The sequence below is a fragment of the Eucyclogobius newberryi genome, unplaced genomic scaffold, assembly GCF_026437365.1.
Source record: "Eucyclogobius newberryi isolate DKJ021-1_F unplaced genomic scaffold, fEucNew1.0.hap1 SCAF_9, whole genome shotgun sequence".
Classification (NCBI taxonomy): domain Eukaryota; kingdom Metazoa; phylum Chordata; class Actinopteri; order Gobiiformes; family Gobiidae; genus Eucyclogobius; species Eucyclogobius newberryi.
In genome coordinates this window covers 33,822,450-33,837,620 of record NW_027316532.1, presented here as the reverse complement: position 1 = coordinate 33,837,620, position 15,171 = coordinate 33,822,450, and the positions used below count along the sequence as shown (strand labels likewise).

At 40.1% G+C, this 15,171-nt stretch overlaps 1 protein-coding gene across 1 annotated transcript in view; it reads right to left on the bottom strand.

The window, feature by feature from the left end:
* lingo3a (leucine rich repeat and Ig domain containing 3a) overlaps positions 1-13,602 on the bottom strand; it is a 29,180-nt gene extending 15,578 nt beyond the window's left edge. The window contains exon 1 of the mRNA XM_072438766.1: positions 13,556-13,602. The gene's annotated coding sequence lies outside the window, so the exon portion shown is untranslated. The remainder of the gene's footprint in view (positions 1-13,555) is intronic.
* Between the last annotated feature and the right edge of the window lie 1,569 nt (positions 13,603-15,171).

The window sequence follows — 15,171 nt, the reverse complement described above, 5'->3', positions numbered from 1 at the left end:
GTGACACTGTGGAATTTATGGACTAATATTAATCATACGTGATTTATTTAACATGGATTTCACATCAGTGAAGAAATTGTTATAGATTATTTAGCTTTTTGCATCAGACAGAAAATTATTGATCTTTTATTGATCTGAGGCAAGCAGCTAACATTAGCGACTTCACACCAGCCATGTTTCCGTTAGATTAGACTCCATTATGTTTGACCTGTATGACAACAACAAATACTGGCAATGACGCCATTTGTGTTTTCAAATGTAGCTGTATTTTGTACGATGACATTTGTTGATGTATAAATGTCAGCCCCACAGCTGACAGTAAAAAGACAATTTTAATATCTGAGCAGTGTTTGCATATTTCCTTTAAGTTTACATTGTTTAAATTAGGACTAGAATCTATACGGCTGCAGGTGGCGTATACGTCACGTGTCTGGCATGAACTGATAATGGTTTTATCATTAATTACTTTCCAAGTTGGTTTTTTTGACATTCCTCGAGGGAAATGTCAACATGGCAGTAAATCCTTTTTCCTGTCATTTGCTACCTGGGATTAGAACATAATAACAAGTTGGGAATACTTACTCTCCGCTGAGCTTGTTTGCATGGCCTACTTCACTGCCTGACCCACTCTAATCCCACTGGGAGAAACCACACACTGCCCTGTCCATTTCCCTTTGGCTATTTCTCTCAATTTTAATCTGACTGCCCCCACCACAGCCAACTATAGTATGAAGTCAGCTCTGTCCAGCTCTGTCCAGCTCTGTCCAGCTCTGTCCAGCTCTGTCCAGCTCTGTCCAGCTCTGTCCAGCTCTGTCCAGCTCTGTCCAGCTCAGCCACGGTTCACCGCAGAAAACACAATCCAGGCCAAAATGAGAGCAAATTTGGGAGAAAGAGGCCACAGGCAAAAGAGAAGTGTAGTGTAAAATATATATAGCTGCAATGGTTGTTTTTTTTTTAGATATATAATATTTGCAGCATATATAGGCTATAACTAAAACACATTATTTAAAAAAAAAAACTTCAAAACTAAAATAAATTTACAATTTATCTCCAATCAAGGTTTGATGTAATTTCTGTGTGAAATAATTGTATTTTGGCAATGTTTATGGTCATCAGAATACATTTTCTAAAATACTGTCAAAATACTTGATACTATGATTTCCATGCCAATTCAGTAGTAATGATAGTAACATAAGTTATCAAATACTTTGAGGAATTTCAGGTGTTGGAGAAAGTGATATTGCATATTGCATATTGCAAGATATTGCATCTCACTGTTTAGTTTTTTTCTGTTCAATTTTCTTTTGGTTCTAAAACTGAAAAATGTTATAAATATTGAGTAGGGCTGTAGTCGATGGTATTGATGTTTGAAGATGAATTAACACTTAGTCGCTGGATGTGCTGAGATTTACTTTGTGTTTAAACTGAAATGCTGCCAGTGTGCTGCAGCGGCCTCCTTTAATTGCCTTTAAGTTCTTCCAGTAATTAAAACTCTTGGTTAATTACAGTTATATGTAATCGATACATCGGTCAATGAAAAGTCAACTAGTAATTCAGGATTTTTTATGCATAGCAGCAGAAATGACAAAGCATGGAGCTTTAGCTCAAGTTTTGGAAGTGATGGGAAAGTTTAATCTGCTTTAAGCTGTTTACTAATCATTTTGTTTTAGTTTTGAAAGCTTTTACCTGTGCCACGCCCCTTTTTAGTCAAATCATTCATGCACTGGTCATGTCTTTATTTGAAGAAAGAATGTCTTTTGTACATCATTTGTATTTAAATTATAATAAAATATAGTTATATGGCATCACATAGCTGTCTTACTCTGGCTCTTAGTAGCCATTTCCATTTGGTACATGTTCTGCATCTAGAAGCTACCAAAATAAAATGCATATAAGATTTTTCAGGTGATGCGAGCCTATGGTGCAGAGGAGCTGCACTTCAATGCACCAAGAACACACCAGCAAAAGCACTTTCTTTTTTTGTCTCTCTAATTCAATTTGCATCGTGTCATTCTGTGTAGGGCTCACTATTCACTATGGCACGTGCAACTATAAAGTTTGAAGATAGAGTACAGAATTTAAACAAACAAATGCAGTCATGTTGTTTAAGGTGCTAATTTTTGTGGTAAAAATAAAAGTTGCTCCCACTGAAGCCCACACTGTTCTTCCAAGCTATGATCCTTCAATACAACTGCTGAGCCAGTGGGGTGGCACGTTTAACTGTAATTAACCAAGATTTTTAATTACAGGAAGAATTCAAAGGCAATTAAAGGAGGCCACTGCACCACACCAGCAGCAAGTAAATCTCAACACATCCAGCAAATAATTGTTGATTAATCTTCAAACATCTATAGCATTTCCAGCTCTCCAAAAGCACCAACGGCAGACGCAGGGAAGATGAAAACCATGCACTTGTTAATTCACGCTACTTATTCCTGTCCCCTTTTTTTGGCATTTTAATAATGAAATGTTGTTTTTCAGAAAAGCTGGATTATTGCTACGAGCAGAAGAGAAAAGAGGGGATCTGTGTTTCTGTGCCACATCTTCAGAGAGATTAGCTAATGTTGCAAAAACATGCTTGTTTCAAGTAGAAGTTAAGCTTTTGAAAGACTTTTTCTTTTTGGTTGTTCCCTATTAAACCTTAAGCCCCCAATTCTCCCTTTTTCTGTATTCTCTTTTCTCACACCATAATGTCATGTCAAACAGAGTCTATGCAAAAGGTTCCAGTCTGTGCAGTCTTTCAACCACTATATTCAGGTTCCCCTTTCTGTAAATGTCAAATCTCAGTCTAACTCTTATCCATCCTTTGGTTTTCAGTCATGTCTATACTCTTTACTCACAAAGAAATCCTGTTCAGCTCCTGCTTCCTTCCTTTTGCTAAGAAGCCAACAAACATCAGCCGGAAGCATCTCGGTCTTGTTTAGTCTTTCACCACACAACAATAAGGAAACAAATAAACCACACTTGCCACATTAACATTTTGAAACAAATCAGAAGAGAAATACAAGAATTGGAGGGGTTTTGCTAAGGTGATAGGGAGGTTTTATCCCCAAAGAAGAATGCCTGTCCCTGTGTGATATTGGACGAGGAGTTGACAAGCCAATCTTCGATCCATCTAACAGCTCGACACAGATCCCATCAAATGGTGTGACGCTGCCCTTTCTGTCTATTCTGTAACAAGGCAAAAGAATGGATGATAGGTCAAATGAAGCATAAAAAGATATAAGGGAACATGTTTTAACAAATATAATATCTGAATAAAAAGAGGCTTCTCAATAAAAGTTTGATCAAAGAACAACAAAATCATACAGTTTAATGAAATAATAATACTTCTACTTAAAAAAAACTCAGCTCAAGCCTTACATATTCATACAGAGAAGCATGGTAATACTTTAAAATATATTTCTCAAGTGAATTTACATTATATAGTTCATTTTTTCCCATAAATTTCCATTGCTTTGCGACAAAAAACTGTAGAAATGATACAAAGTTATATATAATGGTTCTGTCACTTACTTCGGCTCTTATAATGAGCCTGCATGAGTACAGAAACAGTGGCTGTCAGAAAGTGTGACGGAGGCTGAGGGAAACAAAACACGATGCAGAGGTAGTGATGGCAGATTGAGGCTGAAGAAAGGAGGAGACGCTGCTCATCCCAAAAGGCTGCAAGACAAAAACACTGAGCTCATTCTACTTTTGCTCAACTGAAATACACAGGCACCAAAACGCAGTTCGCACATAACGAACGTCAGTAAAGTCTTCCCTGTAACAACAAAGCAGAGATGACAATGTGCGCTCGACCTTTGAAACCCTTTCTGCCACGAACCACTCCTGGATGAATGAGGGATTACCCCCACTTCTAATAAAGGAGAGAGTTGCCACTGACATGTGCAATCACTGTCCATAATCTGCCCGAAAGCTGGAGGATAAGAGTCAAGACCCCTCAGAAAAGGGCCCACCCTATGCATGAAACATAAATGTGTTCCGTCTCCACACATTTGGGCTGTAGAGATGAAAGAGCGTTCACAGTGGCGTCAAAAACAAGTGAAAAAGGCTTGTTAGCGCAAACAGACAGAGCTGATAATTCACAGGCATTCGGGACAGTTTCTATTTGGAGATACACATGTTGTATCTATAGGAACAGTCTTTGATGTGTTTTCGAACTGACAAAGGGAAGACGGAGTAAAAGCAGGAGTTTGACCGCTCTCCGACTGTCACACAAGGAGACCACGACTGAGATCAATGTAAGAAAAATGAATAATTCAATTCTAATGAAAATACCGCCTTGTGAAGATGAAGCAGCCGCCACCGCCGCGTGCAAACATTGTTTCAGTGCAAATCACCAGTTCCCCCATCACAAATTCATAAGATTTCCTGTGATGTCCACGGGATCTCGTCCTTTCACCTTAAAGTGTTCTGAGATGCAAGAAGAGAGGAGGGTGCACCCGTCAGGCTAAGGCAGTGTGGCAGGTGAGCATTAAACCGGCCACTCTAGTTTTGGGCACGTTAACAGACATCACACATGTACGTAGCTCACTGTGATCTATACTGACTGTGTAGGCACATGTTCAAATCTGACTGGAGTGAGTGTTCCACATATTTGACAAGCCAAGTATAGCAGCGTCTATAATGCCCCAAACAACTGAGGGGAAAAAGTTGCCAACTGTGAGCTAGTTCAAAGACGAGATCCTCTGCACAGCACTTCTGATCAAACAGCTCTGACAGGCAAACTCAGATTGTATGTTTCCAGAGAAAGGCCACAGCGCAGCGAGAAGTCGGAGCAAGAAGAGAAACCACAGTCTGTTAGGCACAATCTCATCACACCCATCTGTCACGCTCACACATGGACTCATACAGCTGCTCTTTTATTAGTTCAAATCACGCAGAAGCATAACACAGACTCTCTTCTGGTAGTGGGAAAAGGCTCTTGCCCTAAATTATATTGCACGCTCGCTTAGATATAACAAAGAGAACAAGTATGACCCCCCCTCCCACCCCAAATGTTCTGGGATCCATCCATCCATCCATCCATCCATCTTCTGCCGCTTTATCCGGGGCCGGGTCGCGGGGGCAGCAGTCTGAGCAGGGACTCCCAGACTTCCTCTCCCCAGATACTTCCTCTAACTCCTCCGGGGGGATCCCGAGGCGTTCCCAGGCCAGCCGAGAGACATAGTCTCTCCAGCGTGTCCTGGGTCTTCCCCGGGGCCTCTTCCCAGTGGGACATGCCTGAAACACTTCCCGAGGGAGGCGCCCAGGAGGCATCCGAAACAGATGCCCGAGCCACCTCAGCTGGCTCCTCTCGACGTGGAGGAGCAGCGGCTCTACTCCGAGCTCCCCCCGTGTGGCCGAGCTCCTCACCTTATCTCTAAGGGAGCGCCCAGCCACACGGCGGAGGAAACTCATTTCGACCGCCTGTATCCGCGATCTTGTTCTTTCGGTCACTACCCAAAGCTCATGACCATAGGTGAGGGTAGGAACGTAGACCGACCGGTAAATAGAGAGCTTTGCCTTTCGGCTCAGCTCCCTCTTTACCACAACGGTCCGATGCAGCGACTGCATCACTGCAGCCGCTGCACCGATCCGCCTGTCGATCTCACGCTCCATCCTTCCCTCACTCGTGAACAAGACCCCGAGATACTTGAACTCCTCCACTTGGGGCAAGGACACCCCACCCACCTGGAGAGGGCAAGCCACCTTTTTCCGGTCGAGAACCATGGCCTCGGATTTGGAGGTGCTGATTCTCATCCCAGCCGCTTCACACTCGGCTGCAAACCGTCCCAGTGCATGTTGCAGGTCCGGGTTTGATGGAGCCATCAGGACAACATCGTCTGCAAACAGCAGAGATGAGATCCTGTGGTCCCCAAACCGGACACCCTCCGACCCCTGACTGCGCCTAGAAATTCTGTCCATAAAAATTATGAACAGAACCGGTGACAAAGGGCAGCCCTGGCGGAGTCCAACACGCACTGGGAACAGTTCTGGGATACACAATCATATTTATAGGTTACAATAAGGCTTACATTGTAAATACATCTTAAAGGTTACTTGAAAAATAAACCAATTTCAACATGATTCTCAGCGAAGAAGGAACGCGTTGGACTCAAGAGCCTCACAGCTACGAGAGATAAATCACTAATGAACCTCGACAAGTCAATTCTGACCAGGTCAAGCTCTTATTAAGATGACATGAAAAAGAAGCAGCAGAGCCGCAGGTGTTAAACATGATGTGGCTCGCACAGCATGTCATGTCATGTGATGTAGCAAGAAACAATGTCATAACTGGTTTAGAGGATCATATTAATATCAGGTAAATACTGTTGTTTATAATAATAATTTAGAAATAAGATATTAAAAAAAATAAAAACATACTCAAAATCCAGCTAAATTGACTGATTGAAATTAAAATGGAACAAACCTATGTTTCAAACGAGGAGGTGTGGCCTTGATGCAAGTGGATGTGGGAGACCACAGCAGAAACAGCCCCGAGAGAAAACTCTTGTGTCCTTAAGCAAGACACTTCTCCCACATTGGCTAGTATTACTCTGGTGTCTGAGTGAATGATTGTTGGTGATCAAAGGGCACAGATTGGCAGCCTCACTTTCATCAGTCTGCCCTGTGGCAGCTATGGTTACAATAGTATCTTACCACCACCAGGGGTGAAGCGCTTGAATAATGCACCGAAAAGCGCTTTGGGTGTCACGGAAAGCACTATATAATTTGGTGTGAAAAGCAGACAGGTACATCCAAAGACTCAAGCAGCGTGCAAAAATAAAACATGTAACCATGAGACCATGGAGCAGAACCAAGTGAAAAACATCTACACAGCAATGTTAGCTCCCAAAATGTCGTTTACGGGCGCCGTTTTGGGCCCACTGTTTCGGGCTAACATGCCTGTTTCACCCTGCTCCCTACTTCTGATTGACTTCTTCTGTGAAAATGATATATTATAAAAACTATTTATCTCATAATTTTAGGGGGGTTGGGTCAAAAAGATTTTGGTATGAAGATCCAAAGAGCCATGAATCCCTCATCAGCTGGATATTTGAAATAGGTTCAGTTGGTTCACAGACTGATTTCTTAATGAAGCAGAGTGTTGGGATAAATGTACAGTGAACAAAGGCACTCCAGCTGCTGCCACGCATGTCTATGTGAGGAGACGAGGGGCTTATTTTGTCTCCAATAATCACAGTCTCGATCACAGACGCTTCAACGTGTCGGATCCTGGTTCAATCCAACCGTGTTAACAGGACTGATTATAAGAGTGATACATTAATTGTGTAAACAGTGCTGTCCAAACTTTAATGGTAAACGAACAAACATGGTCCTTAAATAATTACTCTAACTACTACTGACTATACTGCTACCACTAAATACTAACTACAACTAGAACTACTACTCCTCTTGTAACTCACAATGACAAATCAGTGTCTTCAGTCTCTTTATCATTAGTACAGAATAGAATCCGATTAGTCCTCTTAATGTAAGCACTAATTCTGATCTGGTTAGCTTGAAAACAATATTTTCCGAGTAACCATCAACATCATCACCATTATTATTATTATTTTATTTTTTTTTGTATTATTATTATTATTATTATTATTATTATTATTTTTTAATTGTTCTATAAGAATAAGTAGGTCCAGCAAGAAAACAAAACAAATAAATGAAGGACTTGAAGTTTACCTCGGTGCCTGGAGTCTGTGCATATTATGGCCTAATGTGTGTTAATTGAATTTCAGTCTAATGAGATAATTAAAGTGTGATGACTGTATATACTGTACACACTGTAGGACACAGCTGGCTCAAAGCAAGAGAGAAGCATGTTTCACACTTGATCTGCCACGTTCAGCTGCTACTGCCTGCAACACATACCAATCATACATACTGTACACGGATTATACATACTGTACACAGATCATACATACTGTACACAGATCATTCATACTGTACACAGATCATACATACTGTACACAGATCATACATACATACTGTACGCAGATCATTCATACTGTGCACAGATCATTCATACTGTACACAGATTATACATACTGTACACAGATCATACATACATACTGTACACGGATTATACATACTGTACACGGATCATACATACTGTACACGGATCATACATACTGTACACAGATTATACATACTGTACACAGATTATACATACTGTACACAGATCATACATACATACTGTACACGGATTATACATACTGTACACGGATCATACATGCTGTACACAGATCATACATACTGTACACGGATCATACATACTGTACACAGATCATACATACTGTACACGGATTATACATACTGTACACAAATCATTCATACTGTACACAGATTATACATATTGTACACAGATTATACATACATACTGTACACAGATTATACATACTGTACACAGATCATACATACATACTGTACACAGATTATACATACTGTACACAAATCATACATACTGTTCACAGATCATACATACTGTACACAGATTATACATACTGTACACAGAGTATACATATTGTACACAGATCATACATACTGTACAAAGATTATACATACTGTACACAGATCATACATACTGTACACGGTTCATACATACTGTACACGGATCATTCATACTGTACACAGATCATTCATACTGTACACAGATCATACATACTGTACAAAGATTATACATACTGTACACAGATCATTCATACTGTACACAGATCATTCATACTGTACAAAGATTATACATACTGTACACAGATCATACATACTGTACACGGTTCATACATACTGTACACAGATTATACATACTGTACACAGATCATTCATACTGTACACAGATCATACATACTGTACACGGATTATACATACTGTACACAGATTATACATACTGTACACGGATCATTCATACTGTACACAGATCATTCATACTGTACACAGATCATACATAATGTACACAGATCATACATACTGTACACGGATCATACATACTGTACACGGATCAGACATACATACTGTACACAGATTATACATACTGTTCACAGATCATACATACTGTACACAGATTATACATACTGTATACAGATCATACATACTGTACACAGAGTATACATACTGTACACAGATCATACATACTGTACACAGATCATACATACATACTGTACACAGATCATACATACTGTACACAGATTATACATACTGTACACAGATCATACATACTGTACACAAATCATACATACTGTTCACAGATCATACATACTGTACACAGATCATACATACATACTGTACAAGAATCATACATACTGTACACAGATCATACATACTGTACACAGATCATACATACTGTACACAAATTATACATACTGTACACAGATCATACATACTGTACACGGATCATACATACTGTACACAGATTATACATACTGTACACAGATCATTCATACTGTACACAGATCATACATACATACTGTACAAGAATCATACATACTGTACACAGATCATACATACTGTACACAGATCATACATACATACTGTACAAGAATCATACATACTGTACACAGATCATACATACTGTACACAGATCATACATACTGTACACAGATCATACATACATACTGTACAAGAATCATACATACTGTACACAGATCATTCATACTGTACACAGATCATACATACTGTACACAGATCATACATACTGTACACAGATCATTCATACTGTACACAGATCATACATACATACTGTACAAGAATCATACATACTGTACACAGATCATACATACTGTACACAAATTATACATACTGTACACAGATCATTCATACTGTACACAGATCATACGTACATACTGTACAAGAATCATACATACTGTACACAGATCATACATACTGTACACAAATTATACATACTGTACAAGAATCATACATACTGTACACAGATCATACATACTGTACACAGATCATACATACTGTACACAAATTATACATACTGTACACAGATCATACATACTGTACACAGATTTGAACAGCAGACTACTTTCATTACACGACCTAATTCATTATTTAATTCACATCTGTAGAATTAAGACAGTGTTTAAAAGTCACTCAATAATTCATAACGCTTCCGTACATAGTAAGAGTTGTAATACTTCTTCTCATTGGTGCTTCTCTCCAAACTTGAGAAGATCTTTTGAGAAATGATTTAACGCACACCAGGTAATTGTGTGTTACAATCGCTTCTGTTCCATGGAGGCTTCACTGAAATATTTTAAAAGTATTTATGAAGTAAGAAAGACTCGATGCTCCTGCCTGCGCGGCCGATCCAACCAGCAAAGCAGCAGTTTCCCACAGGCGAGATAAACTCATTTTACACAGCGATCTCTGCCATGATCCATATTGAGAGGGCTGTTTTTATGGCTGGCCAGTCGGGAAACTTGCCAACAGCGGTGGAAATTCATGAAATTAAATGAGCCGGAAAGGAAATAGGAGCAAGCGCGTGCTAAAAAACGTTCTCTATCCTATAAGACGGTTTAGTGAGGACACACGTGACTTAACCTGGGACACTGATGGAGGACACGGACGCCATTGGAGTCTATTGTGTAAATTAGACCTCGTATCAGCAATCAATCAGCATTACTGCGATGGATAGAGTCAAAAGAAGAGTGTTTATCTCTTAAAGGAGCTGCTCTGCCTACCTCAACTCCAGAGATTCCTTATCGTTCCTCCCGGTGCTTACGTAACCTCGTGGCTATCTAATCATGCATTCCCTCATCCGGAAACCATGAAATATGCAGCATCCAAAGCACAAAAAACGCTTCTTCACTTCTGCAGCTTCCGTTATTTCTCTCATCACCATTGACTCGCCAAAAGATGCCACAACTAAGACATTTTAATTATGTGGAATGAATTATTGCTAAAAGATAATTCATTCATAACTTAAAGATTTGCTTGTGGATTTGCTCAAGCCTGCATGAGAATAATAACATGTTAGCTGGGAATTGATTCTTATTTTTATGTTAAGTTAAGGCTGGAGAAACAGTTATTTGTTTTTTTAGTGTCATGTATTGTATGGTTTAATTCCTTTGGTTTTGTTACTTTTAAAAACTCTTTTAAAAAAGGCTATAAAATGTTTCAACTCCATTAGACTCATAAAGAGCCCAATAATAAAAAGCCAAAGTGTAAGTGCATAATTGCTTCACAGTGGCATTAAAACAATATAAAACCTCAAAGATAAAAGTAGAATCTTGTTATGGCATTATGGATTAACTATTAGACAAAACAATAATGGAATTACTGACAGAAATGAATGCAACAATCAAACTTTTAATCTTCTTTTGTTATACTTAAGTGCTCTTTGACGTTGTCTCATTTAAGACGGCAATGACAAATATCACTCTTCAAACACAAATCATTTCAAAACTCCAACCCCAAAGTCATCCACAACGTCGCCACCAATGTTAAGCACCATGGACATTTTAGAGGTTAAATGCAACATTTGAAAGATCATTTGAGTGAGTAAAGAGTGAGCCAGAGCACGCGGGGCAGGGATGTCCAGCTGGTCATCTCCAGTGGACTTGCCAGAACAGTCTGACAGACATACACGGGGCTCAGTCTCTCTCTCCTCCTGCTGACAGTGGACGGATCCTTTGCTTTACAGCGCTCATAAATACCCCCGAAGATGAAAACAATGAGTCTGGGCATTGGCAGCTCTAAGCCACCGTGATGTCATTACTGAGCTTGGTTGACAGTTTTATGTGCCACCAAAAAGATCCAAATGAGAAGGTAAGTGTAGGCGCGGTAATGGACGCTGCTAACAGGCCCGATTCAACAATGCACTTTGAGGGCTGCAAAGGCCTGTCAGCACACATTTCATTACTGACACATAAATCTGTCCAATCGGGAGAATAAATGGCACCGCGGGCACCATTAAGCGCTGTTGTATAATTCCTGTTGAGCCAGTACAGTGCTCATCTTTTGATTTAAAACAGTGAGAGAGACAAGCGTATGCAGCAAAGCACATACAGCCACTTAGTCCTCACAAGAAAGCAGTTCGGTTTTTTTCAAACTTGATAATCCACTAATGAAAAAAATCACACTTCAGACTGAACAAGACCTCCAATGTACAGCCTGTCTTTAAACACTTAGGTCGAAACCACTAAGGCATTACAGCTAACCCTTTAATGGAAATGATGTAGTGGCAGAACTTGGCATGTTAGGGTCGTTCAGTGTATTCGGTTAATCCATGATCCAGGTCATAGTACAATCAGAAGAGCACAAAAATAAGAATCGACAGGTTGGGTTGATAAAGCTGAGTAAAAAATACACTTCAGGAATGCTGATCTGATGTAGCAGTGTGATTGAAAATGAAAGATTTCACTGTTTGCTCATGATGTCAATAAAAATGAATAATTCTCACCATGACAGTAACATTCTTTCAAAAAGACCACCACAGCTATGAACAACCAACCTGCCAAAAAACTAAGAATAGAGAGCGGAGTGAATGTCGGATAGAAAACATACCTATATTATTTGTGCAAACCATATATAGGGTTTGTGATCAGCTGACCTAAACAGTAATATCTCCGGTCTAGAAATAACACAATCCCTCTCCCCCAAAGCTCCATGCCAAGCTCTATTAGGGAAAACACATTACTGTACATTGTGTATACATTTGCAAATTACCACAAGGCAAATCAGGGTCGTGTTTATGCTCGATAAAGAAAAACATATAAAGAAAAATGTAAGAAAAAATGAAATACTAAGGACAGAAGATACTGGTGTTTAGACGATTGCACAAAATCCTCAAACGTGCTCCTCCAGCGCTCGGAGTGGAAAACAAAATTAACAGCAAGTAATGCTAAAACGCTCTTTCGATTTATTAATAATAAATAGCCCAGATGGAGACAATTAATGAACAAAGGAGATTCATTTTGAAGAGGAATACAATGCCGCGGGCTGAGCGAAGAGACTTGGCTGTGACACAGGCGTGAGACAGCGAGCGTCTCACACTGACTGCAGGGACTGATCAAAGCCTGCACCACGTTTAGATCATTAAAACCTAATTGAGAAGTTGCTCCAGACACGCACACTTGCCATATACTAAGACGTGGCTGTCTGCGCTTATATGAAGACTCACCGTTTTTTAAAACAAGGCGATATAAAAAAAAAAACACTGCTGCTGTGAGTGAGATGATGAGAAACTGTGTCAATCCAAGTTAGTGGGCAAATCGATCACACTACACCGGACTGAGAGGAGAGACTTCACCTGTCACTGTGAAGAAGGCAACAGGACCGGGCCAAAGTCAAGTGAATGCAAAGAATGACACGACTGAAGATAATAAAAAAAATATAGAAAATAAATAAATGCAATGTTAATAAAAGAAGCAACAAAGAAACAACAAAAACATTGCGCACTTGAGTCCGTCCTCTGCCATGTAACGACATATACTATATTCAGCTCTCTCCAACACGATCTCCTGTCACTTATATATATTTAATATGAATAGAATATAAAGCAAACGAGCCAAACTGTGAACCTTGTCAAGAGCCCCAGCCTGAAGACGCTTACCCACAGTGTGAACTTGACCGTTGTTCCGTCCACATCTGCCCAGTGGTCAGTGGTCCTCCTCCTCTCACTGCCGTCGGCTTCGGGCTGGTCTCGGACGCGGCTAAATCCTGCCCAAAAAAAGCTGATACGCTTTCTTTTCTTTCTCTTCTCCCGTCAGGCAGCCGTAGCAGCAGCAGCTGTACCGGGCAGCAGTCACTCACCTCCCCTCCTCCCCCTCCATGGATGATGTATGTGTCTTTTAAGATGATGCCTCTCCTTCGCTCTTGTATGTCTTATGCAGATAGTAGGATCTCCGAGCTCAGAATGAAGCCTTGTAGTGTCGGGGACGCCGTGCTGTTGTTGGGTCGCATGTGTGTGAGAGCTCAGGCATTTGTGTGTGGGATGTGGAGCGGACAGTGTGTGTGTGTGTGAAAGAGGATCCGCTGCTGTTCGGTGGGGCTCGCCTGCACTGTTGCTGTGCTCTCTCTCTCTCTCCCGCTCTCCCCCTCTCGCTTTTGTGCTGCATTCAAGTCTAGTGAAGGGAAAACGTAAAACGGGCACACGGCTTTAGTACTTCTTTCATCTCAGTGGGAAACAGAAGCAAGTATTAAGGGGTTTAATGGCGTTACAGAGAGTTTATACAAAGAAAAAAGGCTCAAAAGAGTCATTAGAAAAGAATGTGTAAGAATTATCTTCCTGTGAGATTCAACAGAACATTTTAGTTGTAGTCTCTTATAACACAAAATATCCAACAATGTATGCAGATTTGGATATTTCAAAGCATACATAAAAACATTTACTTAGCTCCTCAAAAAAGAGCATTTTTGCCCTTGAATTTGGTTTGTTTGCAGCAGAGGTCTAGTTCAGCATATTATACTGAATGAATGGCTGAAAGCATGATTCATAAAACTATAATTGACAGCTATAGCATGTCAAACTCCTGTTGGCTCTTTGTGAAATACGACATTGAGCACAGCTGAGACGTCTGATGGGGCCCATGCATCGGCTGTGGCACCTGTTCAAGCACATGTTTTGTCATTTTTCAACATAATGGGTTTAGGATTTAGAAACATATGGCTTTTATGTATAAAACATCCCTCAATTTAAGAATGAGGAAATCCAAGTTCTTTGTGCTTTCTGAAAACTTTCTTATCCTAGAATTGTTTACCCAGACAGCGTTAGGAAGAAACTTAATACATGTACCAGAAATAGGCACGTGTATGTCTCTTTCTTTTGTTGGTGTTCAGAATACAGGCACTTTTCTAAAATCACAGATGAAATGAAGGCTTCAAAGTTCAAAAATAGAACACCCAGCTCTTATAGTGAGCGCACGGGCAACTTTTCCTTCTCCAAATTGTAATAAAGGTTCTTAAATTGTATAAATAGACGCGTAACAAACGGTGGAAAAAAAAAAATAAAAAATCAGAATACAGTCCTCTGATTAGACCTAGTGACGCATAATGTTAGTAAACCCATTTTAATGCAGGTTATATTATTCATTCTGTAACTAAATACATTTTCAAAGAGTTCTTCCCACACTGTTCCTAGATCAAGCCGCAAAGTCTAATCATAAATTCAGCAGAAGGTGTTATGCAGCAGGAGGAAGCTGTCCTCTACATTACATTGTATAAGGCGCA